The sequence below is a fragment of the Loxodonta africana genome, chromosome 3 (assembly GCF_030014295.1).
Source record: "Loxodonta africana isolate mLoxAfr1 chromosome 3, mLoxAfr1.hap2, whole genome shotgun sequence".
NCBI lineage: Eukaryota > Metazoa > Chordata > Mammalia > Proboscidea > Elephantidae > Loxodonta > Loxodonta africana.
The window spans coordinates 89501175-89525324 of record NC_087344.1 but is presented as its reverse complement, the minus strand read 5'-3'; the positions used below and the strand labels follow the sequence as shown (position 1 = coordinate 89525324).

The 24150-nt window shown below is 39.4% G+C and overlaps 1 protein-coding gene and 1 long non-coding RNA gene across 9 annotated transcripts in view; both read right to left on the bottom strand.

Annotated features, from left to right (window-relative positions):
* The window catches only part of OSBPL9 (oxysterol binding protein like 9), a 176605-nt gene that overhangs the window by 133329 nt on the left and 19126 nt on the right, over nucleotides 1-24150 (bottom strand). The gene's annotated exons all lie outside the window — the stretch shown is intronic.
* Nucleotides 3-24150, bottom strand: part of LOC135230731 (uncharacterized) — a 42737-nt gene continuing 18589 nt past the window's right edge. Inside the window, exon 2 of the long non-coding RNA XR_010321393.1 lies at nucleotides 3-24150. This exon is cut by the window's right edge and continues 17913 nt beyond it. This is a non-coding gene — a long non-coding RNA (uncharacterized LOC135230731).

Below are 24150 nucleotides of genomic sequence, written 5' to 3'. Positions count from 1 at the left end.
CTAAAAAAAAAAAAAAAAAAATTCAATAAACAAGAGATTAACAGACTGATGAATTGTCTTTAGAATCATCTGGGGATAAAGAGACAAGATTTACAGTAACATCCCTTCCCTTCCTCCACCCATCGTCCCTCCAAAAAAACACTTAGGATAGGGGAATTAACAGGTGTTAAATGAAAATGTCTGAAAGTCTATACAAACACATTTAATCATAAACTTAATATACGCCTTAAATGTAGAATATATCACACTATAATTTTTGTTTTTCCTTTATGCTTATTAACTCTAGCCCAGTGTTTCTCAAATTTTAATAAGTTTAGAAATCACCTGGAAGCTCGGAATCATCTTGTGGAGTGGGGGAGAGTAGGAATCACTCCCAGGTGAGTCTGACAGAGGAACACACTTTGAGAAACACTGCTGTAGCTTTAACTCTTTGTAATTCCTCAAATAGGTCACAACATTTTTGTCTCTGCAACTTCCCATCCAATGTTCCTCAATCTAGAATACCCTTGAAACTGATTTTCTGTGTGCCTGTCACTCATCAGACGCCTCCCCTCCATCCAACTTGGATTCCCAGGCCTGGGCTCCCAGAATCTCCCAGGTGAGCCTCCGCATGGCATGCATAGCCATGTCCCATAATAACCGGCTTATTTATCTGACTCACAAGACTGGGCGTTCCGAGGGGGTAGGAGTGATACCTGATTTATCCTTGATATCACATGCCTCAGAACAGAGTCTGGCACACATTAGGTGCTCAAATAATATTTACTAATAAAACATGGCTTACCTGTATGTTTCCCTTACAGACTAAGCCCAGTAAAGGCTACGTTTTTCATACTAAGCACTATGTTGACATTCAGTAAATATTCCAAAAATTAAATTAGTCATGTGCAGTAGAACTTCAAATAATCAAAGTTTAAAGAAGATTTAATACTTCAACAACTGGTATTATTCTGTACTCCCCCATAGGAGAAAGTAGCAACATAAGCCGATATCATGGGGTAATGATTTAAAGAAAGCTGTTCCACTTTAAACCATTGGTGCCCAACATTCAAAAGTCTTGAGCCATAGACATTCATGTTCAGAAATTATTACTCTGAAGTACTGCTCCTGTTTTTATTCTATTTACAAAAAGAAGAAGAAAAACTCATATTTTAGAAAAAAAAATCTCAGTTCTGAACAGGGTCAAAAAAGTTATTTTACTAGCAATACAGTTAGAGAAAACGCAGTCAACAAAAACCATTCCCTAAGCATTTAACTCGACGGCACTGGGTTAAGCATTTAATAGCCCTTTATTATATACCCTATACTTATCCTCCCTCCAAAAGCATCAAGGAAATTACAAAAATAATAATTAGGTTTAAAAAGATCCAATGAGAATTAAAATGTAAAGTCAACTCAAACAAAGTAAGAGTCAATATATTCATCCTTTATTCTCTTCTACCATAATATAATTTTTAAAGTAAAATTTTAGTAAATAGAGAAAGGGCAAGACAGGCATCAACGATGGTACCACTATTGGGATAACAAGTTATAAAACACTTAAAGAGATAGCTGAGAATAATTAAAACAAACATAACTAGGAAACCATCGGACAAATCCAGAATGTGGTGATATTCTGTAAAATAACTGGCCTAGGCTCTTGCAAAATGGGTAAAAAAAAAAAACAAAACAGAAAGACTAGCATGTAAATAAGTGCAATATGCGGCAAAAATAAATGCTACATGAACGGAGACACAAAGTGCTGTGGACTACAGAGGGGCCCTGCTATGGAAAAAAAACAGGGACAGCAATACTGATGTGACCATATTTCACATTTCAATCTAGGACTTTAAAAAAAAGTAAAAAGTCTGACGAGAAGAGGAGAAAGCAGGAAAAAGAAGGCATTCCAAGGCAAGGGAACAGCAGCAGCAAAGGCACAGATACAGAAAACACTATACATGAAGTAGGCACAGAAGAAGAGATTTACTAACAAGAATACAGAAGAAGTGCAGAAAGGAATGCAGAGAAGATGAGGATGAAAGGGGGAAATGTGAACCAGATCCTGCAAGAGCCAGAAAAGAAATTATTGAGTAATTAAAGAAATTCGACTTTATTCTACAGTTAATGGAGAGCTACTGAAGGTTTACAAGGAGGGCAATAACATTCTCAAAGACTTATTTTAGAAAAATAATGCTGTAAATATGAGGACATGTGAAAAAGGGTGATGTTACATTAATATTAACAGTACCAGCTACGGCACCGCAGACACTCACTTATAGGTGCTCTCTATGTGACATGCACTTTATAGGCTGTAAACTTCCCAAAATCTTGTGTGGTAAGAATTATTCACATATTATAAATGAAAGTGACACTAAGGACATACAGTAAATTACCCAACGTTATACATGTAAAATGTAACGGAGTTTGACAAGGCAGGAGCAATTTGAAACGGCTGCCCTGCAAATCATTCTCCCAGTCTGTACTTGTACTGTTAAACTGGAATCCTCCTCTCTCTTCCGAAATGGCACAGGGCCCTCTCCCTCATTCTCTTCCCACTCAGCTCTAATGTGGGACAAAAAGGAAGCTGGTGTGATTGAAAATCCCAGGTACAGTGAGTGCTGTAAAAAAAAAAAAACCGTTGTCATTGAGTCGATTCCAACTGGTTAAATGACCAAACTGGCCAATCGCAGTACCCATGACTCTGCAAAGCAGATGGAATCCTTTCCCAGGGATTTCTCAACTAGGCTAGGAGAAGAATTCTTTCCTTTTTGTTCCTGAAGCTGTGAGGTACAGCTGCCAGGGCTCATGTGCCTTCCATGTAGAAAAAGGAATGAATAAAGTCTACACAGAGAAGCAGAAAGGACAGAAAGAAAGAGCCCTGCCTATCAATGATTTCCAGCTACACCCTGGCCTGGAGTAATCCTGCCTAAGCCAGTGCCATCACCAAATATCAGGTGGTTTTTTACAAATACTAGTAGCTTCTGGTGGTGAGAGCAAGGTAGGGCCAGCATAACCACATCCCAGCAATCTTCCCACCAGGCATTATCTCACTAATGATTTGAATGCTAAAAGACTGCATTTTTTGGAAATTGGCACAAAGAGTCATAGGACCTATAGCTTGAATGAGGTCTGTCATGGATTGAATTATGTCCCCTCAAAAATGTGTGTACCTATTTGGCTGGGCCATGATTCCTGGTATTGTGTGATTTTCCTATATGTTGTAAAGCCTGCCTTTATGATGTTACTGAGGGAGGATGGGCAGCAGTTGTGCCAGTGAGGCAGGACTCAACCTACAAGATTGGATTGTATCTTGAGGCAATCTCTTTTGAGATATAAAAGAGAAGGGAGCGGAGAAGCAGAGGGACCTCATACCCCCAAGAAGGCAGTGCCAGGAGCAGAGAGAGTCCCTGTGCAGAGAAGCTCCTTGTCCAGGGAAAGACTGACGAGAAGATCGACAGAGAGAGAAAGTCTTCCCCTGGAGCTGACACCCTGAGTTTGGACTTTTAGCCTACTTTACTGTGAATAAATAAACTTCTTTTTGTTAAAGTCATGCACTTATGGTATTTCTGTTATACCAGCACTAGACGACTAAGACAAGGTCCCTCTTTCTGTCTGCAGCTACAAAGCCCAGCACCTCAAGAAAGGAATCCTGAAAGGATACTACAGTCGTTTCAGCTGGATGAGAAAACAAGATCTCCATGAAGTGTAGATACAGGGCTAATATGTTCTATTCCTCAAGGGCTCCACAGCTAAGCAAGGACTGTTTGGTCTGGTGGTTGGGTTTGCTGGTTTCTTACACCTTATTCATGTAAGGGCAGTGGGTCTGGTTATAACAAGCCATGCAATCAAAAACTATTTCTAATAATTATTGTGCTAATCATCAACACCAAGGCATTGATTCAGATTATAATTTATATTGAAGTTGCAAAGTAAATTACCACAAAAATGTAATGCTGCCTGTGATATACTATCCCCCAATATCCACCCTTCCCATCTTCCTCAGTAAAAATACCCTCCACCTCCAAGTTTCAGCTGAACACATGGCTCCCCTGCTGTACGCTATACTTCCAGCCTCCCTTTCAGCTAGGTATAGGCCCTGTATCTATCTACTGGCCAGTAGACTGTGAATGGACGCCATATATACGACTTCCAGATTGTGTCCTTAAACGGAAGCTGCTTGAATATACATTCTTCACAAGTGTATACGTTAGGCCATAAAATAAGTCTTAATAAATTTAAAAGGATGGAAATAATGCAAAGTATATTCTTTGACTACAATGGAATAAAATTAGAAATTTCAATAAGAAGGAAATCTGGGTAAGTCACAAATATATAAAAATTAAACAACAAACTCCTAAGTAACCAATAAGTCAAAGAAGAAATCAAAAGGGAAATTAGAAACTACCTCAAGATGAATGGAAAAAAAAAAAAAAAAACCCAGCATACCAAAACTTATAGGACACAATGAAAGCAGTTCTTGGAGAGAAATTTATAGCTGTTAACGCCTATTTTGAAAAAGAAAAAAGATCTCAAATTAATAATGTAGCCTTCCACCTTAGGAAAGTGTACAAAGTAGAACAACTAAACCTAAAGCAAGCAGAAGGAAAGAAACAATAAAGATTAGAGCAGAAATAAAATGAAACAGAAAAAGAATTAAGAGAAATCAGTGAAACCGAAAGTTGGTTGTTCGAAAAGATCAACAAAATTGACAAATCTTTAGCTAGATTGACCAAGCAAAAGAGAGGACTCAAATTATTAAAATCAGAAATGAAAGACATTACTGGCAACCTTACAGAAACAGAAAGAATCATAAGGAAATACAATGAATAATTGTATGTCAGCAAATTAGATAATCTAGATGAAATTAAGAAATTCCTAGAAAGGCACACAAATTGACAAAACTGATTCAAGAAATAGAAAATCTGAATAGACCTATAACAAGTAAAGAGACTGAATCAATCAATTAAAAAACTTCTCCAAAGAAAAGGTCAGTCCCAGATAGCTTTACCGGTGGGTTTACCAAACATTTAAAGAATAAACACCAATCCTTCGCAAACTCTTCCAAAAAACAGAAGAGAAGGAATGCTTCCCAACTTAATATGTGATGCCATTATTATTCAAATACCAAAACCAGGCAAAGACATCACAAGAAAAGACCAATACCTGTTAGTAATACAGGGACAAAATCCTCAACAAAATACTAGTAAACCAAATCCAGCAACATATAAAAAGGATTATACACCATGACCAAATGGGATTTATCCCAGGAATGCAAAGTTGCATCAATATATAATAATCAATGAATATAATACACATAAAATAAAGGATAAAAAACCACATGATCATCTCAATAGACACAGAAAAACATTTGATAAAGCCAGACACGCTTTCATGATAAAAACACATAACAAGGAATAGAAGGCAACTTTCTCAATCTGATAAAGGCCATCTATGAAAAACTCACACCTACCATTATACCCAATGGTGAAAGACTGAAAGTTTTATGCTTAAGATCAGGAACAAGACAAGGACATCCCCTCTTGACACTCCTATTCAACATTGTGCTGAAGGTTCTAGCCAGGGAAATCAGGCAAGAAAAAGATATAAAAGGCATCCAGACTGGAAAGGAAGAAGTAAAACTATATTTACAGATGACATGATCTTCCATTTTATATAGAAACTCCTACAGAATCCATTTTTTAAAAAAAACTATAAAAGCTAATAAACAGCTTCAGCAAAGCTGCAGAACATAAGATCAATATACAAAAGTCTGTTTTATTTCCATATTCTTACAACAAGCAATCCAAAATAAAATTAAGAAAATGTGAGGTGATCCCCAGACACCCTTTTAACTCAGTACTGAAGTCACTCCTGACGTTCGACCTTCAGCCACCCTGGTAGCGCAGTGGTTAAGAGCTACGAATGCTAACCAAAAGGTCGGCAGTTCGAATTCACCAGGCATTCCTTGAAACCCTACGGGGCAGTTCTACTCTGTCCTTTAGGGTCACTATAAGTCACAGTCGACTCGACGGCAACAGGTTTTATACACAAGAAAATGAGCCCTGGTGGCACAATGGTTAAGTGCTGGGCTGGTAACCAAAAGGTTGGTGGTTCAAACCCACCAGTGGCTCCTCAGGAGATGAGACCTGGTAATCTGCTCCCATAAAGATTATAGCTTAGGAAAGCCTATGGGCCAGTTCTACTCTGTCCTACAGGGTCACTATGAGTCAGTATCGACTAGACAGCACCCAAAAAAACATACTGTAGAAAGAAACCCCTGGGTGGCAGAAACAGTTAAGCACTCAGCTATTAACTGAAAGGCTGGAGGTTCAAGTCCACCCAGACGTGCCTCAGAAGAAAAGCCTGGTGATCTACAGCCACTGGCAAGCCTATAGAGCACAGTTCTATTCTTACACACAGGGGGTCACCATGAGTCAGAATCAACTCAACAGCAACTGGTTTGGTTTTTTGGTTTACACTGTAGAGACTCAAAAAATATTTGTTGAACAAATGAATGATAGACAAGGAAGATACATATAAGTGCAGACGACCATTTAAAATTTCAGTAAATATAGCCCATAAGCTAATATACTATTACTCAATAGCCAGTAATCTGAAGCTTCTGCTATTATTTCCATTATGTTGGCTAAAAAACTAAAGTAGAACTGCTAAATTAGTTGCCCATGGACAAATAAAGTTTCCTAACTTAATAATAGGCTGTTATTAAGCCTGTTAAGTTTGTCTCAAAAGGAAAAGAACCTCTGTCCTTTATACTACCATCTTCATACCTGCTTTACACTTACCTTTTTTAAAGCCAGTAATTTTTTCCCCCAAGAAACTTCTAAGGAATGCTGATACCGTAACATTCTAACTAACACTGCATGAACAGCTCTAGGTAGCAAACACCTCAGGACGTCTGGATTTTCTTCAGTACACGCCAATGTGAAAATCAATTCATTCTGTGGATCTAGAAATAAATATTTACCTTGGCACTGACTGCTGCTCCCAGGGAGCCAAGGAACAGAGCCTAACAAGCCAACAGTACTGATAATGTAAGAGCACATTCATGCGTTCCTGGGGAAAAGGAATCTAGGATGGGGTTAAGCAGCCAAAAAGAAAAAACAAAAACAAAACCTTTTTGCTAACTGTAGAGTAAATAACCTTATAAAGACCTTTTGGTCTCATTTGACACTGGTCTTAATCCTTCTCAAAACTCTCCGTCCCGGTTCTTCCCACTACCCCTCTAACTGTTCCCTCCGAGTCTCTCTCTTTACCCTCAGTTGTCCACAGCAATAACCTCCTGACCACCCAGAAACCACCAGGTACTTGTTATGGGCTCCTCTCCCATCCCTTTCTGTGAAATAAGCAGGGTGAAACAGTAGGCGGTAAAGCACTGGCTCTGAAGTCCCCCTGCCAAACTCTGAATCCTGGCTGTGCCAGGTGTGACCTCAGACAAGTCACACAGAGGCCCCTAGCTGAGCACGAGTCTTCCTGTGTGAAACGGGGAAACAGAGCTGTCGGAAGAACTCACGAGACGAGGTATGTAAAGCAGTTAGCTGGCAACTAACGGACAATGCTAGTCATGGTTGTCGCTTGCTTGCTTTTTTGTTTGTTGCCTGAGCTCTCTAGCTTGTCTTCTCCTGTGCATCTGAACCTAACGCAGAGCACTGGATGGTTATGGTCACCATCACCATCTCTCTCCGCACCCCCGCCCCCGTCTGTCTCCCTCTCTCTCTCCCTCCCCCTTTAGAGAAAAAGGCAAAATGTCCAGCAAACTAACAAAATCAAGGAGAAATTCAAAGTTTAACCTAGTTGACAAATCGTATCATCTTCCTTTAATTTTCCTTTCCACAAAAGAAGAGCAGCAGTCATCTACCTTACAGAGATTCTGAAAGAAATAGGAATTTTATTGTTTTTAAGTCATTATTATACTGAGTGGCAGACGTTTTATCCCTAACTGCACGCACACATATACACCAAAGTACAAATCCACATGCTAGTTAAAAGTGAACAGGTGTCACTTTAGACAAAAATCATGCTGCTTGATTATAATCCTTGCAATCCATCAAGAAGCTATCAGTGAAGCCACCGGTAAATAAGAATTAAGTAGAAAAATAATACAACTTCAACCACCAGTGCTATCTAAAATGTGTTGTGTACAAGCCAATAATCACTGAAGGATGCTCTTGAATTTTACTTTTAACTAAACCTGCTGATCTATCAATCTGCAGTTGGAAGAAGAAAAAAAATTCTTTCATCTGAGAATTAGAGTCAAGCAAAATTTGTTGTAAAGCATGACATTTGAAATCGGTTCTGAAATAGGTATCTGGAAACCAGTCTAACAAAAATAAAAGATTCCAAATCAGAACAGCATGATGACAGCAATAAGGAGTGACTCACATTCTCAAGAGAACAGCACATAATGATCTCATCACGTACAGTGGTTGACCTGTTATTTTTTAAATCCCTAGGAAAAGGTAATTTTAAAAATGTACTGAGAACTATTCAGCTGAATATCTGTCTTAAATCTGTTTAATGTTTAATGCCTCTCACAGCAGGGTTAACAAGTAGGGCCTCTTGATTTGTTACACTGTAAAACCAAAACACCCACTACTATCAAGTTGATTCCAACTCACAGAGACCCTGTAGGACAGACCAGAACTGCCCCATAGGGTTTCCAAGAAGCGCCTGGTACATTCGAACTGCTTTACCTTTTGGCTAGCAGCTGTGGCTCTTAACCATTACGCAACCAGGGTTTCCTGTTACACTGTAGCTATATTTTATAACTTTAACTCAACTTCAGTGTTTCACATAAAAAACATCTTCAGAATAAATTTAGGGGGCAGTGAGTTTATGTTAATGGAAGAAGAAGAACTTGGAAAAGCAGAGTGAGAATGGCTGCTCAGCGAAATGCAATCCGTGTCACTGAATTGTACAGTAGAAACTGTTCAATTGATGTATGTTCTGCTGGGTATATTCTCAACAATAAAAATAAATTATAAAAAAGAAAAAAACATCTTCAGAAGGAGATACAGGCTGCATACATTTCAAAGTAATATAAATTAAGAAAAGCTCAAAATTGTCTGCCTTTAGGCTTCTAGAACTATAGATATGTTCACGTGAAATATTTTAAATTTACAAAGTCGTTTCAATCCCTCAGGAGTATGCTTCACAAAAAGGAAGTACAATTTTAGAAAAAAATTTATAACCATAAATACACACCTTTTATTATCCTATAGATAAGCAAATGTAATGAAATAACATAGGTTTTCAAGTGGGAGAAGTAAGGTTTTGAATTCAAGCCCTGCCAACATGCTAGCAGGGTGGCACTTAAATTTTTTCAGCTTCAGTTCCCTTCTTTGTAAAATGAGGGCATCACCTGCTCTCATAGGATCATTACAATTACTAAGTTAATGTAAATCAATCGCTTAGCATTGGCCTGGCATACAGACAGTACAAGGTTTATGCCCCTTCCTGCCTCTACCTTAAATATAGCAAACAAATCCTCTAATCATTTTACTAAACCTAAGCAACATCATTATTAACGGAGAAAAGATTGAAGTTGTCAAGGATTTCATTTTACTTGGATCCACAATCAACACCCATGGAAGCAGCAGTCAAGAAATCAAAAGATGCATTGCATTGGGTAAACCTGCTGCAAAGGACCTCTTCAAAGTGTTGAAAAGCAAAGATGTCACTTTGAAGACTAAGGTGCGCCTGACCCAAGGCATGGTATTTTCAATCGCATCATGTGCATGTGAAAGATGGACATGAATAAGGAAGACAGAAGAAGAGCTGACGCCTTTGAATTGTGGTGTTGGCGAAGAATATTGAATATACCATGGACTGCCAAAAGAACGAACAAATCTGTCTTAGAAGAAGTACAGCCAGAATGCTCCTTAGAAGCAAGGATGGCAAAACTGCGTCTTACATACTTTGGACATGTTGTCAGGAGGGATCAGTCCCTGGAGAAGGACATCATGCTTGGCAGAGTACAGGGTCAGCGGAAAAGAGGAAGACCCTCAACAAGGTGGATTGACACAGTGGCTGCAACAATGAGCTCGAGCATAACAACGATCGTAAGGATGGCTCAGGACCAGGCAGTGTTTCATTCTGTTGCGCACAGGGTCGATATGAGTCGGAATCGACTCAACGGCACCTAACAACAACAAAGCTAACCCTATTCTCATCTGGCCATAACTTCTGTCAGGCATGTCTCCTACCATCAAACCCAGTAGTGGCTCCTCAGGAGAAAAGACCTGACGATCTGCTCCCATAAAGGTCACAGCTCAGGAAACCCTATGGGGCAGTTCTACACTGTCCTATAGGGTTACTTTGAGTCAGAATCGACTCAAAGGCACACTACAACAACATACAGTAGAAAGGAGTCTGAATGTCACAAATGGTTAAGCACTCAGCTGCTAACTGAAAGGTTAGCAGTTCCAGTCTACTTCTACTTTACCAAATGCGATATTCTCCTCCAGCAACTGATCCTTCCTAATGATGTGTCCAAAGCAAGCGAGTTGGACAATGTTCTGTTGTGCATCCATAAGGTTTTCATTGGTTAATTTTCAGATATAGATTGCCAGGCCTTTCTTTCTAGTCTCTCTTAGTCTGGAAGCTCCACTGAAATCTGAAAACCACAAATGACTCTGCTGGTATTTGAAATATTGGTGGCATAGCTTCCAGCATCAAAGAAACATACAAACCACCACAGTAAAACAAATTGACAGACAGATGGTGGCAGAAGTAAATAAATAAACAGTACTTGCCAGAATACCACACAGATGCACTGCTCATAACAATTTCAAAATAGAAATGACAGCAACAACACCCACTACTGTGGCCTCCTTTCTTTGAAAGGCACAGCCTCCAAGCCATCCTGATATATTATACCAGAGAGCCTTCACTAGTTACTGCTTTGTGAGCACTAACTAGCCTAAAACTGTAACCCTTCTGCCAGAATGCTGGACCAACAAAAACTCTTTTCAATCACAGACCCACAACAGTGGAAGAATTGTCCCCATCAATCACCCCTTAAATTATTATCAATAACTCCCTCATTCCCTTCCCCCCAGTTACAGACTGCCTCATTTTCAGCAGATTTGTTGCCTATTTACTCAACAGGTACAGCCTTATGAAAGTACATATAATCAATACACAGGTGACAGTGATGTCACGGGTCTCTCAAAGAACTGAGAATAAGGCTACCCTCCCTTAGAGAGAACAGAGATATACAAGATCACCTTTAAGAGATGGAATAGCTTAGAAGTCAGAATGTCGGTATCAGAAAGTATTGTTGTTATATGCCCTCCAGTCGGTTCTGACTCATAGCAACCCTATGCATAACAGAAAGAAACACTGCCCAGTCCTGCACCATCCCTACAATCGTTGTTATGCTTCAGCCCATTGCTGCAGCCATGGTGTCAATCCACCTCGTTGAGGGTCTTCCTCTTTCCCGCTGACCCTGTACTTTGTCAAGCATGATGTCCTTCTCCAGAGACTGATCCCTCCTGATGACATGTCCAAAGTATGTAAGATGCAGTTTTGCCATCCTTGCTTCTAAGGAGCATCCTGGCTGTACTTCTTCTAAGACAGATTCGTTCGTTCTTTTGGCAGTCCATGGTATATTCAATATTCTTCGCCAACACCATAATTCAAAGGCATCAATTCTTCTTCAGTCTTCCTTATTCATTGTCCAGCTTTCACATGCCCATGATGCGATTGAAAATACGATGCCTTGGGACAGCCGCACCTTAGTCTTCAAAGTGACATCTTTGCTTTTCAACACTTTGAAGAGGTCCTTTGCAGCAGATTTACCCAATGCAATGAATCTTTTGATTTCTTGACTGCTGCTTCCATGGGTGTTGATTATGGATCCAAGTAAAATGAAATCCTTGACAATTTCAATCTTTTCTCTGTTTATCATGATGTTGCTCATTGGTCCAGTTGTGAGGATTTTTGTTTTGGGTTATGTTGAGGTGCAATCCATACTGAAGGCTGTGGTCTTTGATCTTCATTAGTAAGTGCTTCGAGTCCTCTTCACTTTCAGCAAGGAAGGTTCTGTCATCTGCATAGCGCAGGTTGTTAATGAGTCTTCCTCCTATCCTGATGCCCCGTTCTTCTTCATATAGTCCAGCTTCTCGGATTATTTGCTCAGCATACAGATTGAATAAGTATGGTGAAAGAATACAACCCTCAGGCACACCTTTCCTGACTTTAAACCATGCACTATCCCCTTGTTCTGTGTGAACAGCTGCCTCTTGATCTATGTAAAGGTTCCTCATGACCACGCTTAAGTGTTCTGGAATTCCCATTCTTCCCAATGTTATCCATAATTTGTTATGATCCACACAGTCAAATGCCTTTGCATAGTCAATAAAACACAGGTAAACATCCTTCTGGTATTCTCTGCTTTCAGCCAGGATCCATCTGACATCAGTAATGATAACCCTGGTTCCACGTCCTCTTCTGAAACTGGCCTGAATTTCTGGCAGTTCCCTGTCGATATACTGCTACAGCCATTTTTGAATGATCTTCAGCAAAATTTTGCTTGCATGTGATATTAATGATATTGTTCTATAATTTCCTCATTCAGTTGGATCACCTTTCTTGGGAATAGGCATAAATACGGATCTCTTCCAGTCAGTTGGCCAGAAGGCTGTCTTTCATATTTCGTGGCATAGACAAGTGAGCACCTCCAGTACTGCATCCGTTTGTTGAAACATCTCAATTGATATTCCATCAATTCCTGGAGCCTCGTTTTTCGCCAATGCCTTCAGAGCAGCTTGGACTTCTTCCTTCAGTACCATCGGTTCCTGATCATATGATACCTCTTGAAACGGTTGAACATCAACTAATTCTTTTTGGTATAATGACTCTATGTATTCCTTCCATCTACTTTTGATGCTTCCTACGTCATTTAATATTTTTCCCATAGAATCCCTCACTGTTGCAGCTCGAGGCTTAAATTTTTTCTTCAGTTCTTTCAGCCTGAGAAACGCCGAGTGTGTTCTTCCCTTTTGGTTTTCCATTTCCAGGTCTTTGTACATGTCATTATAATACTTTACTTTGTCTACTCGAGCCGCCCTTTGAAATATTCTGTTCAGTTCTTTTACTTCATCAATTCTTCCTTTTGCTTTAGCTGCTTGACGTTCAAGAGCAAGTTTCAGAGTCTCCTCCAACATCCATCTTGGTCTTTTCTTTCTTTCTTTCCCATCTTTCCAATGACCTCTTGCTTTCTTCATGGATGATGTCCTTGATGTCATTCCAAAACTCATCTGGTCTTCGGTCACCAGTGTTCAATGCGTCAAGTTTGTTCTTGAGATGGTCTCTAAATTCAGGTGGGATATACTCAAGGTCATATATTGGCTCTCGTGGGCTTGCTCTGATTTGCTTCAGTTTCAGCTTGAACTTGCATATGAGCAACAGGTAGTCTGTTCCAGAGTCGGCCCCTGGCCTTGTTGTGACTGATGATATTGAGCTTTTCCATTGTCTCTTTCCACAGATGTAGTCAGTTTGATTTCTGTGTCTTCCATCCGGCGAGGTCCATGTGTATAGTTGCTGTTTATGCTGGTGAAAGAACATATTTGCAATGAAGAAGTTGTTGGTCTTGCAAAATTCTATCATTCAATCTCCAGCATTGTTTCTGTCACCAAGGCCATATTTTCCAACTACTGATCCTTCTTCTTTGTTTCCAACTTTCACATTAAAATCACCAGTAATTATCAACGCATCTTGATTGCATGTTTGATCAATTTCAGACTGCAGCAGCTGATAAAAATCTTCTATTTCTTCATCTTTGGCCCTAGTGGTTGATGCATATATTTGAATAATAGTAGTATTAACTGGTCTTCCTTGTGCCCGTATGGATATTATCCTATCACTGACAGCATTGTACTTCAGGATAGATCTTGAAATGTTCTTTTTGATGATGAATGCAACACCATTCCTCTTCAAGATGTCATTCCCAGCATAGTAGACTATATGATTGTCTGATTCAAAATGGCCAATACCAGTCCATTTCAGTTCACTAATGCCTAGGATATCGATGTTTACATGTTCCATTTCATTTTTGACAATCTCTAATTTTCCTAGATTCATACTTCATACATTCTAAGTTCTGATTATTAATGGATGTTTGCAGCTACTTCTTCTCATTTTGAGTCATACCACATCAGCAAATGAAGGTCCCGAAAGCTTTACTCCATCCACGTCATTAAGGTCGACTTTACTTTGAGGAGGCAGCTCTTCCCCAGGCATCTTTTGAGCGCCTTACAACCTGGGGGGCTCATCTTCCAGCACTGTATCAGACAATGTTCTGCTGCTATTCATAAGGCTTTCACTGGCTAGTGCTTTTCAGAAGTAGACTGCTGGGTGCTTCTTCCTAGTCTGTCTTAGTCTGGAAGCTCAGCTGAAACCTGTCCTCCATGGGTGACCCTGCTGGTATCTGAATACCAGCGGCATAGCTTCCAGCATCACAGCAACACGCAAGCCCCCACAGTACGAAAAACTGACAGACATGTAGGGGTCAGAAAGTATTAACAGAGCCAAAAGGCTGTGACAAAAGTTTTGCTGACACAAACTCTAAATCTGTTCAGCTCTGGTGATAAATATATCTATAACAAAGAGAAATTATTGCATTTTGATAGCAACATCTGATGCCATTAAATACCTATGCCACATAACTAATTTCCCGTGGCCTGCTTCTACTTATAAATTTGGCATCCTAGATGGTATGCCTTCAGAGAATGAATGTACTAACCAAATAACCTAACCGTACAGTCTTCTTCCACCACTCATCTGTCACCTTGTCATACTGTGGTGGCTTGCATGTTCTGTGATGCTGGCAACTATGCCACAGGCATTTCAAATACCAGCAGGGTCACCCATGGTAGATGGGTTTCAATGGAGCTTCCAGACTAAGACAGACTGGGAAGAATGACCTGGCGAGCTACTTCTGAAAAAAGTTGGCCAGTGAAAACCTTGTGGATAGCTACGGAACACTGTCTGATACAGTGGCCAAATAAGCCCCTCAGGTTGGAAGACATTCCAAATATGACTGGGGAAGAGCTGCCTCTTCAAAGTAGAGTCAATCTTAATGACGCGGATGGAACAAAGCTTTCAGAACCTTCATTTGCTGATGTGGCACAACTCAAAATGAGAAAAGACAGCTGCAAACATCCATTAATAATCAGAATGTGGAATATACAAAGTATGTATCAAAAAAGGAAACACTGGTGGCGTAGTGGTTAAGTGCTACGGCTGCTACCCAAGAGGTCGGCAGTTCAAATCCTCCAGGCGCTCCTTGGAAACTCTATCAGGCAGTTCTACTCTGTCCTGTAGGGTCACTATGAGTCGGAATCGACTCGACGGCAGTGGGTTTGGTTTGGTATCAAGAAAAATCAGAAGTTGTCAAAGATCAAATGGAACGCTTGAAGATCAGTACCCTAGGCATGAGTGAGCTGAAATGGACTGGTATTGCCTATTTTGAGTCAGACAATCACGTGGCCTACCATGCCAAGAATGACAAATTGTAGAGGAACGGCATCGCATTCATCATGAACATTTCAAGATCTATCCCGAAATACAACGTCAGTGATAGGATAATATCCATATCCACATGCCTACAAGGAAGACTGGGTTGTGTTTACAAGGAAGACCAGCTGATATGACTGTCTTAGTTCTCTAGTGCTGCTATAACAGAAATACCATAAGTGGATGGCTTTAACAGACAGAAATTTATACTCTCACAGTCTAGGAGGCTAGAAGTCCGAATTCAGGGTGCCAGCTCCAGGGGAAGCCTTTCTCTCACTGTTGGCTCTGGGGGAAGGTCCTTGTCATCAATCTTCCCTGGTTGAGGAGCTTTGTAGAGCAGGGACTCCACATCCAAAGGATGTACTATACTCTTGGCTCTTGTTTCTTGGTGGTATGAGGTCCCCATGTCTCTCTGCTTATATCTCAAAAGAGGCTGATTTAAGACACAATCTAAGCTTGTAGATTGAGACCTGCCTCATTAACATAACTGCTTCTAATCATTAACTGCCTCTAATCCTGCCTCTGGTCAGCTCACTAATGTCTATGGTATTGATCATTTTAGAGGTAGGATTTACAACACAAAGGAAAATCACATCAGATGATAAAATGGTAGACAATCACACAATACTAGGAATCATGGCCTAGCCAAGTTGACACACATTTTTGGGGGACACAATTCAATCCATAACAATGACTATTACTGAAATTTACACACCAACCACTAAGGCACAAGATGAAGAAACTGAAGCTTTTTACCAACTTGTGCAGTCTGAAATCGATCAAACATGCAATCAAGATGCATTAATAATTACTGGTGATTGGAATGTGAAAGTTGGAAACAAAGAAGGATCGGTAGTTAAAATATGGCCTAGGTGATAGAAAATGATACCGGAGATCACATGATGGAATTTTACAGACCAACGACTTCTTCATTGCAAATACCTTTCTTCAACAACATAAACAGCAACTAAACACATGGACCTTGCGAGATGGGATACACAGGAATCAAAGCAATTACATCCGTGGAAAGAGACGATGGAGAAGCTCAATATCATCAGTCAGTACAAGGCCAGGGAATGGCTGTGGAACAGACCATCAATTGGTCATATGCAAGTTCAAGCTGAAGCTGAATAAAACTAAAACAAGTCCACAAGAGCCAAAGTACAACCTTGAGTATATCCCACCTGCATTTAGAGACCATCTCAAGAATAGATTTGACACACTGAACACTAATGACTGAAGACCAGATGAGTTGCGGGATGACATCAAGAACATCATATTTGAAGAAAACAAAAGTCACTAAGAAAAAAAAAAGACCAAAGTGGATGTCAGAAGAGACTCTAAAACTTGATCTTGAAATGCTCAGTAGCTAAAGCAAACGCAAGAGATGATAAGTGAAAGAGCTGAACAGAAGATTTCAAAGGGCAGCTTGAGAAGACGAAGTACAGTATTATAAAAAATGTACAAAGACCTGGAGTTAGAAAACCAAAAGGAAAGAACATCCTCGAAATTTGTCAAGCTGAAAGAGCTGAAGAAAAAAGTCAAGCCTCAAGTGGTAATACTGAAGGATTCTACTGGCAAAATATTGAATGATGCAGGAAGCATCAAAAGAAGATGGAAGGAATACACAAAGTCACTGTACCAAAAAGAACTGGTTGACGTTCAACCATTTCAGGAGGTAGCATATGATCAGGAACTGATGGTACCAAGGAAAGAAGTCCAAACTGCACTGAAGGCACTGGCGAAAAACAAGGCTCCAAGAATTGACAGAATACCAACTGAGATTTTCAACAAACTACCACAGTGTTGGGAGATGCTCACTATGCCAACAAATTTGGAAGCCAGCTACCTGGCCAACCAACTGGAAGAGATCTATATTTGTGCTTATTCCAAAGAAAGGTAATCCAATACAACATGGAAACTATCGAACAATATCATTAATATCACACAAAGTAAAATTTTGCTGAACATAATTCAACAATGGTTACAGCCCTAAACAGACAGGGAATGCCAGGAACTCAAGCCAGGTTCCAAAGAGGATGTGGAACAAGGGGTATCACTGCTTATGTCAGATGCATCTTGGCTGAAAGCAAAGAATACCAGAAAAATGTTTACCTGTGTTTTATCGACTATGCAAAGACAATGAATAAGGAATACTGAAGATTTGATGGCTTTAAATTACGGTGTTGGCAAATAATAGTGAAGATACCATGGACTGCCAGAAGAACAAACAAGTCTGTCTTGGAGGATGTACAGCGAGAATGCTCCTTAAAAGCGAGGATGGAGAGACTTCATCTCACATACTTTGGACATGTTCTTGGGAGGGACCAGTCCCTGGAAGACATCATGCTCGGTAAAGTCGAGGATCAAAGAAAAAGAGGAAGACCCTCAGTGAGATAGATTGACACAGTGCCTGTCAACAATGGGCTCAAACCTAGCAATGATTGTGAGGTTGGCACAGGACCAGGCAGTGTTTCATTCTGTTGAGTTGGAACCAACTTGATGGCCGCAAACAACACAGTCTTCTTAACAGTTATATATGCCATTATGAATTAGTAAATTCGGATACTAGTTTATATAATAGCGATCATAAGCTACATATATTAAATATCTTCTTTGTTAAACAGTGTCATAAACTTTAGCTTTTTCAAAAATTAACAGTTATTAAGCACTTATTATATGCTAAAAGGAGCCCTGGTAGCAAAGTGGCTAAAACATTCAACTGCTAACCGAAAGATCGGTGGTTCAAACCCACCAGCTGCTCTGTGGGAGAAAGATGAGGCAAGGCAATGTACTTCCAGAAAAATTTACAGCCTTGGAATAAAATACTTAGGAATAAATCTTACCAAGGATGTAAAAGACCTATACAAAGAAAACTACAAAGCTCTACTACAAGAAATTAAAAACGACCTACTTAAGTGGAAAAACATACCTTGCTCATGGATAGGAAGACTTAACATAGTAAAAATGTCTATTCTAACAAAAGCCATCTATACATACAATGCACTTCCGATCCAAATTCCAATGTCATTTTTTAAGGTGATAGAGAAACAAATCACCAACTTCATATGGAAGGGAAAGAAGCCTCGGATAAGCAAAGCATTAATGAAAAAGAAGAAGAAAGTGGGAGGCCTCACTCTACCTGATTTCAGAACCTATTATACAGCCACAGTAGTCAAAACAGCCTGGTATTGGTACAACAACAGGCACATAGACAAGTGGAACAGAATTGAGAACCCAGATATAAATCCATTCACATATGAGCACCTGATATTTGACAAAGGCCCAGTGTTAGTTAATTGGGGAAAAGATAGTCTTTTTAACAAATGGTGCTGGCATAATTGGATATCCATTTGCAAAAAAATGAAACAGGACCCATACCTCACACCAAGCACAAAAACTAACTCCAAGTGGATCAAAGACCTAAACATAAAGACTAAAATGATAAAGATCATGGAAGAAAAAATAGGGACAACCCTAGGAGCCCTAATACGCGGCATAAACAGAATACAAAACATTACCAAAAATGACGAAGAGAAACCAGATAACTGGGAGCTCCTAAAAATCAAACACCTATGCTCATCTAAAGACTTCACCAAAAGAGTAAAAAGACCACCTACAGACTGGGAAAGAATTTTCAGCTATGACATCTCCGACCAGCGCCTGATCTCTAAAATCTACGTGATTCTGTCAAAACTCAACCACAAAAAGACAAACAACCCAATCAAGAAGTGGGTAAAGGAAATGAACACACACTTCACTAAAGAAGATACTCAGGCAGCTAACAGACACGTGAGAAAATGTTCTCGATCATTAGCCATTAGAGAAATGCAAATTAAAACTATGATGAGATTCCATCTCACTCCAACAAGGCTGGCATTAATCCAAAAAACACAAAATAATAAATGTTGGAGAGGCTGCGGAGAGATTGGAACTCTTATACACTGCTGGTGGGAATGTAAAATGGTACAACCACTTTGGAAATCTATCTGGCGTTATCTTAAACAGTTAGAAATAGAACTACCATACAACCCAGAAATTCCACTCCTCGGAATATACCCTAGAGAAACAAGAGCCTTCACACAAACAGATATATGCACACCCATGTTTATTGCAGCACTGTTTACAATAGCAAAAAGCTGGAAGCAACCAAGGTGTCCATCAACGGATGAATGGGTAAATAAACTGTGGTATATTCACACAATGGAATACTACGCATTGATAAAGAACAGTGACCAATCTGTGAAACATTTCATAACATGGAGGAACCTGGAAGGCATTATGCTGAGGGAAATCAGTCAGAGGCAAAAGGACAAATATGAGACCACTATTATAAGATCTTGAGAAATAGTATAAACTGAGAAGAACACATACTTTTGTGGTTACGAGGCGGGGAGGGAGGGAGGGGTTTTTTACTGATTAATTAGTAGATAAGAATTGCTTTAGGTGAAGGGAAGGACAACACTCAATACATGGAAGGTCAGCCCAATTGGACTGGACCAAAAGCAAAGAAGTTTCCGGGATAAAATGAATGCTTCAAAGGTCAGCGGAGCAAGGGCGGGGGTTTGGGGACCATGGTTTAAGGGGACTTCTAAGTCAATTGGCAAAATAATTCTGTTATGAAAACATTCTGCATCCCACTTTGAAATGTGGCATCTGGGGTCTTAAATGCTAACAAGCGGCCATCTAAGATGCATCATTTGGTCTCAACCCACCTGGATCAAAGGAGAATGAAGAACACCAAGGTCACACGACAACTAAGAGCCCAAGAGACAGAAAGGGCCACATGAACCAGAGACCTACATTATCCTGAGACCAGAAGAACTAGTTGGTGCCCGGCCACAATCGATGACTGCCCTGACAGGGAGCACAACAGAGAACCCCTGAGGGAGCAGGAGAACAGTGGGATGCAGACCCCAAATTCTCATAAAAAGACCATACTTAATGGTCTGACTGTGACTAGAGGAATCCCAGCGGGCATGGTCCCCAAACCTTTTGTTGGCCCAGGAGAGGAACCATTCCCGAAGACAACTCATGACAGGGACTGGACAGTGGGTAGGAGAGAGATGCTGAAGAAGAGTGAGCTAATTATATCAGGTGGACACTTGAGATTGTGTTGGCATCTCCTGTCTGGAGGGGGGATGGGAGGATAGAGAGAGTTGGAAGCTGGCAAAATTGTCACGAAAGGAGAGACTGGAAGGGCTGACTCATTAGGGGGAGAGCAAGTGGGAGTAAGGAGTAAGATGTATATAAACTTATATGTGACAGACTGACTTGATTTGTAAACGTTCACTTGAAGCTCAATAAAAGTTAATAAATAAATAAATAAATTTACAGCCTTGGAAACCCTATGGGGCAGTTCTACTCTGTCCTATAAGGGTCGCTATGAGTTGGAATCAGCTTGACAGCAGTGGGTTTGGGTTGGTTTGGTACTATATGCCAGACAGTATACTAGTGCTTTAAACACTATTTTATTTCTCACAATGATCTTAAGATATAGGTATTTTTTTTTAAACGCATTTTATAAATAAAGAATCAAAGGCTCAGAAAGATTAGGAAACTTGTCCGTGGACTCACAGATAGTAAGCAGGAGAGATAAGATTTGAACACATGTCTGACTCCAAAGACCATGCATATACCAAAGTCACTATAGGGAAAAAAAAGTAAAAAAAAAAATTTTTTTTTTTATGAGACTGGATAATTTAAGTCTCCTTTACAAGTTTTCTGAGCGACAAAGCTGAGTGTCAAATCAGCAATCCTTGTGAACAAGTAAATGTCACCCTGTAAAGCCTCTCAGCAGTCTCTCAAAGGGACTGAATTATTTCTGGCATACAAACACCTACATCACTAAGATCAAAAATACAGGTCCACAATCCATTATCCGAGATCTTTAGGTAGGATATGTTTTGGAATTCACAATTTTAGAAAGTAATACGTATGATATATAAACCATGTCATACCTTCAGCAGGGTCTGGGTAATCAAGCATATTATTTTTGTAATTAAGTGTATGAACATTTTTGCAGTACAATATATATTTAACTAAATGTGATTTTTGTTGTTGATAGGTGCTGTTGAGCTGGTTCCAACTCATAGCAATACTAGGTACAACAGAATAAAACACTGCCTGGTCCTGTGCCACTCTCACAATCCTTGCTATCTTTGATTCCATTGTTGCAACCACTATGTCAATTCATCTCATCGAAGGTCTTCCTCTTTTTCACTGACCTTACCAAGCATGGTGTCCTTTTCCAGGGACTGGTCTCTCCTGATAACATGTACAAAGTACAGGAGACAAAATCTTACCATCCTCGCTTCTAAGGAGCTCTCTGGTTGCTGCTTCCAAGACAGGTTATTCGCCAACGCCATAATTCAAAAGCACCAAATCTTCAGTCTTCCTTATTCACTGTCCAGCTTTCGCAGGCATATGACGTGACTGAAAACCCTATGGCTTAGTTCAGGCGCCCACTAGTCCTCAAAGTGACATCTTTGCTTTTCAACACCTTAAAGGAGTCTTTTGCAGCAGATATGCCCAAGGCAATACGTTTTTTGATTTCCTGACTGCTGCTTTCATAGGCATTGATTGTGGATCCAACTAAAATGAAATCCTTGACGACTTCAATATTTTCTCCGTTTATCATGATGTTGCTTATTGGTTCAGCTGTGAGGATTTTTGTTTTCTTTCTTTTGAGGTGTAACCCACACTGAAGGCTATAGTCTTTGATCTTCATCAGTAACTGCAGTGTGATAAAGGCTTTAAGTAGTCACACATCGGTTCAAGACAGGTTTTGCTTCCTAATGCGTATATCATAAATCTAAGAAAAAAACTTGTAGAATTCAGAGCTTTAAATATTTCAGAATTCCAGGTGAAAGATATGGACTTGTACTTTGATTTAGTAATCTATTATGTTGTAAGTCCCAGGTCTTTCCCTATTTCTTAAAAAGGACAATTTTTCTGATTCTTCAAATCAGAATTTCAGGCCAAGAGATCAGTGGAGAGAACCATTTTCACACGGTTCATTTAAGCACAGACATGATGATTTGGGGTCGCTACATCCTTTCTGAAGTTAAATGTTAAATACTAAATAGTAACCTAAGTTCTATAAATTATTTACAGCAATTAATAATTAATAATATATGCTAGACCTCATTGCAGATTTTCTATTTTTGTTTTGTTCTGAAATACTGCCCAAAAGACTAAATAACTGTTGTTTTTCCACAGAAGTTGATTAAAGGAAATGATGGAGGGAGTGCTAAACTCTGGGTGGTTTGGCCATGAATAGTAGTACTTCTCCCACCAAACTTTGAAATGATAAACTACTTTTCCAGTTAATCCATTATAATCACTCAATTTCACATCTCTATCAAAAAAAAAAAAAATTATCAAAAATGCTCAAGGACAATTTTCCTTATGTGGAAGACTCAAGGCTGAAAATAATAAGAAATTCATTAAAAAGAAAGGCAGCAAGAAGACCACTTGAAAAATCTAAAGAAGATATGATAACACAAATTAAATGGTCTAGTTAGCAATAACAACAGCTAGAACCATGGAATTTTGGATTCTTAGTCCTTGTTCCAAGACACATACTATAGGTCTCAATTTAGAATGGGGCTATGTTCCAAAACCTCCTTGTCAAACTTGGGGTTCAAACTCAAAACAGATTTTTGCAAGAAATTTAAAAATGGTTACTAGATTAGCTAAAAAAGGCACTTGAAATACAGTATGTGAATATCAAGACAGGAAATATATTGTTATAAATTCAAACAGAACAAGAAACCATATAATTGTGTAAGAAATTATTTTCTTAAAGAATTTCTCCTAAATGTTGGTGCTAAAAGAAAGTAGAATTATGAGACAGAATAAGGAAGTAAGTCGTAAATTCAATAGCTATGCCAAAGGGTTTAAGGTACTTTCAAAGGCTTAAGAAGTTAATGATCTACAACAAACATATTTTACTTTTACAACCACGAAAAAAATACTTCTAAAAAAGGAAATTTAAAAACACTCCTTCTTTATCAGGTCAAACTTTACTTCAAAATTTATGGGTTTCTAAAAAAATAAATGAAGGCAGAAGTTAAGAGGTAAAAAGAGTACAAAACGGTGGGTTAATCATGTATATTACTTATCAGATATTTATACTTACTCTTCCTTCTGGGTTACTAAAATTTCAAGGTAGAATTCTCTTTGAGAAGTTGCCACTATCTTCCTGTGCTCATGCCATATGAATATATAAAACCCATCACTCAACCCATTCTAAGGCTTAGTATCTGCACCCCCTCCCCCGTGCCCTTCTAGTAGGCTTTCAGTAAATTGGAACAGGAGTGGCAGAGCCCTTTGTTTATCCCTGGCATTACAGTAGGGATGACGTTAAGTCCCTATTTTACATCTTAGATTTAAAGGGATTCCTTACTTTTTAAGGATTAATCAATGCAGTTTACATTACCTTTTAAAAAGGCCTATGCACAACAACCCGGTGTCAGCTTGAAGAAGTTACAGAAGAAGAGACCTCCACCCCTACACCCTCATAAAGAATCATGAGTATGAAATCTCTCAGGGGGGACTGTGACAGATAGGGTTAACTGTGCTGGCGGAACAAAAAAGTTGTTAAAAGAGTACCATCTAGAAGTTGGGTAA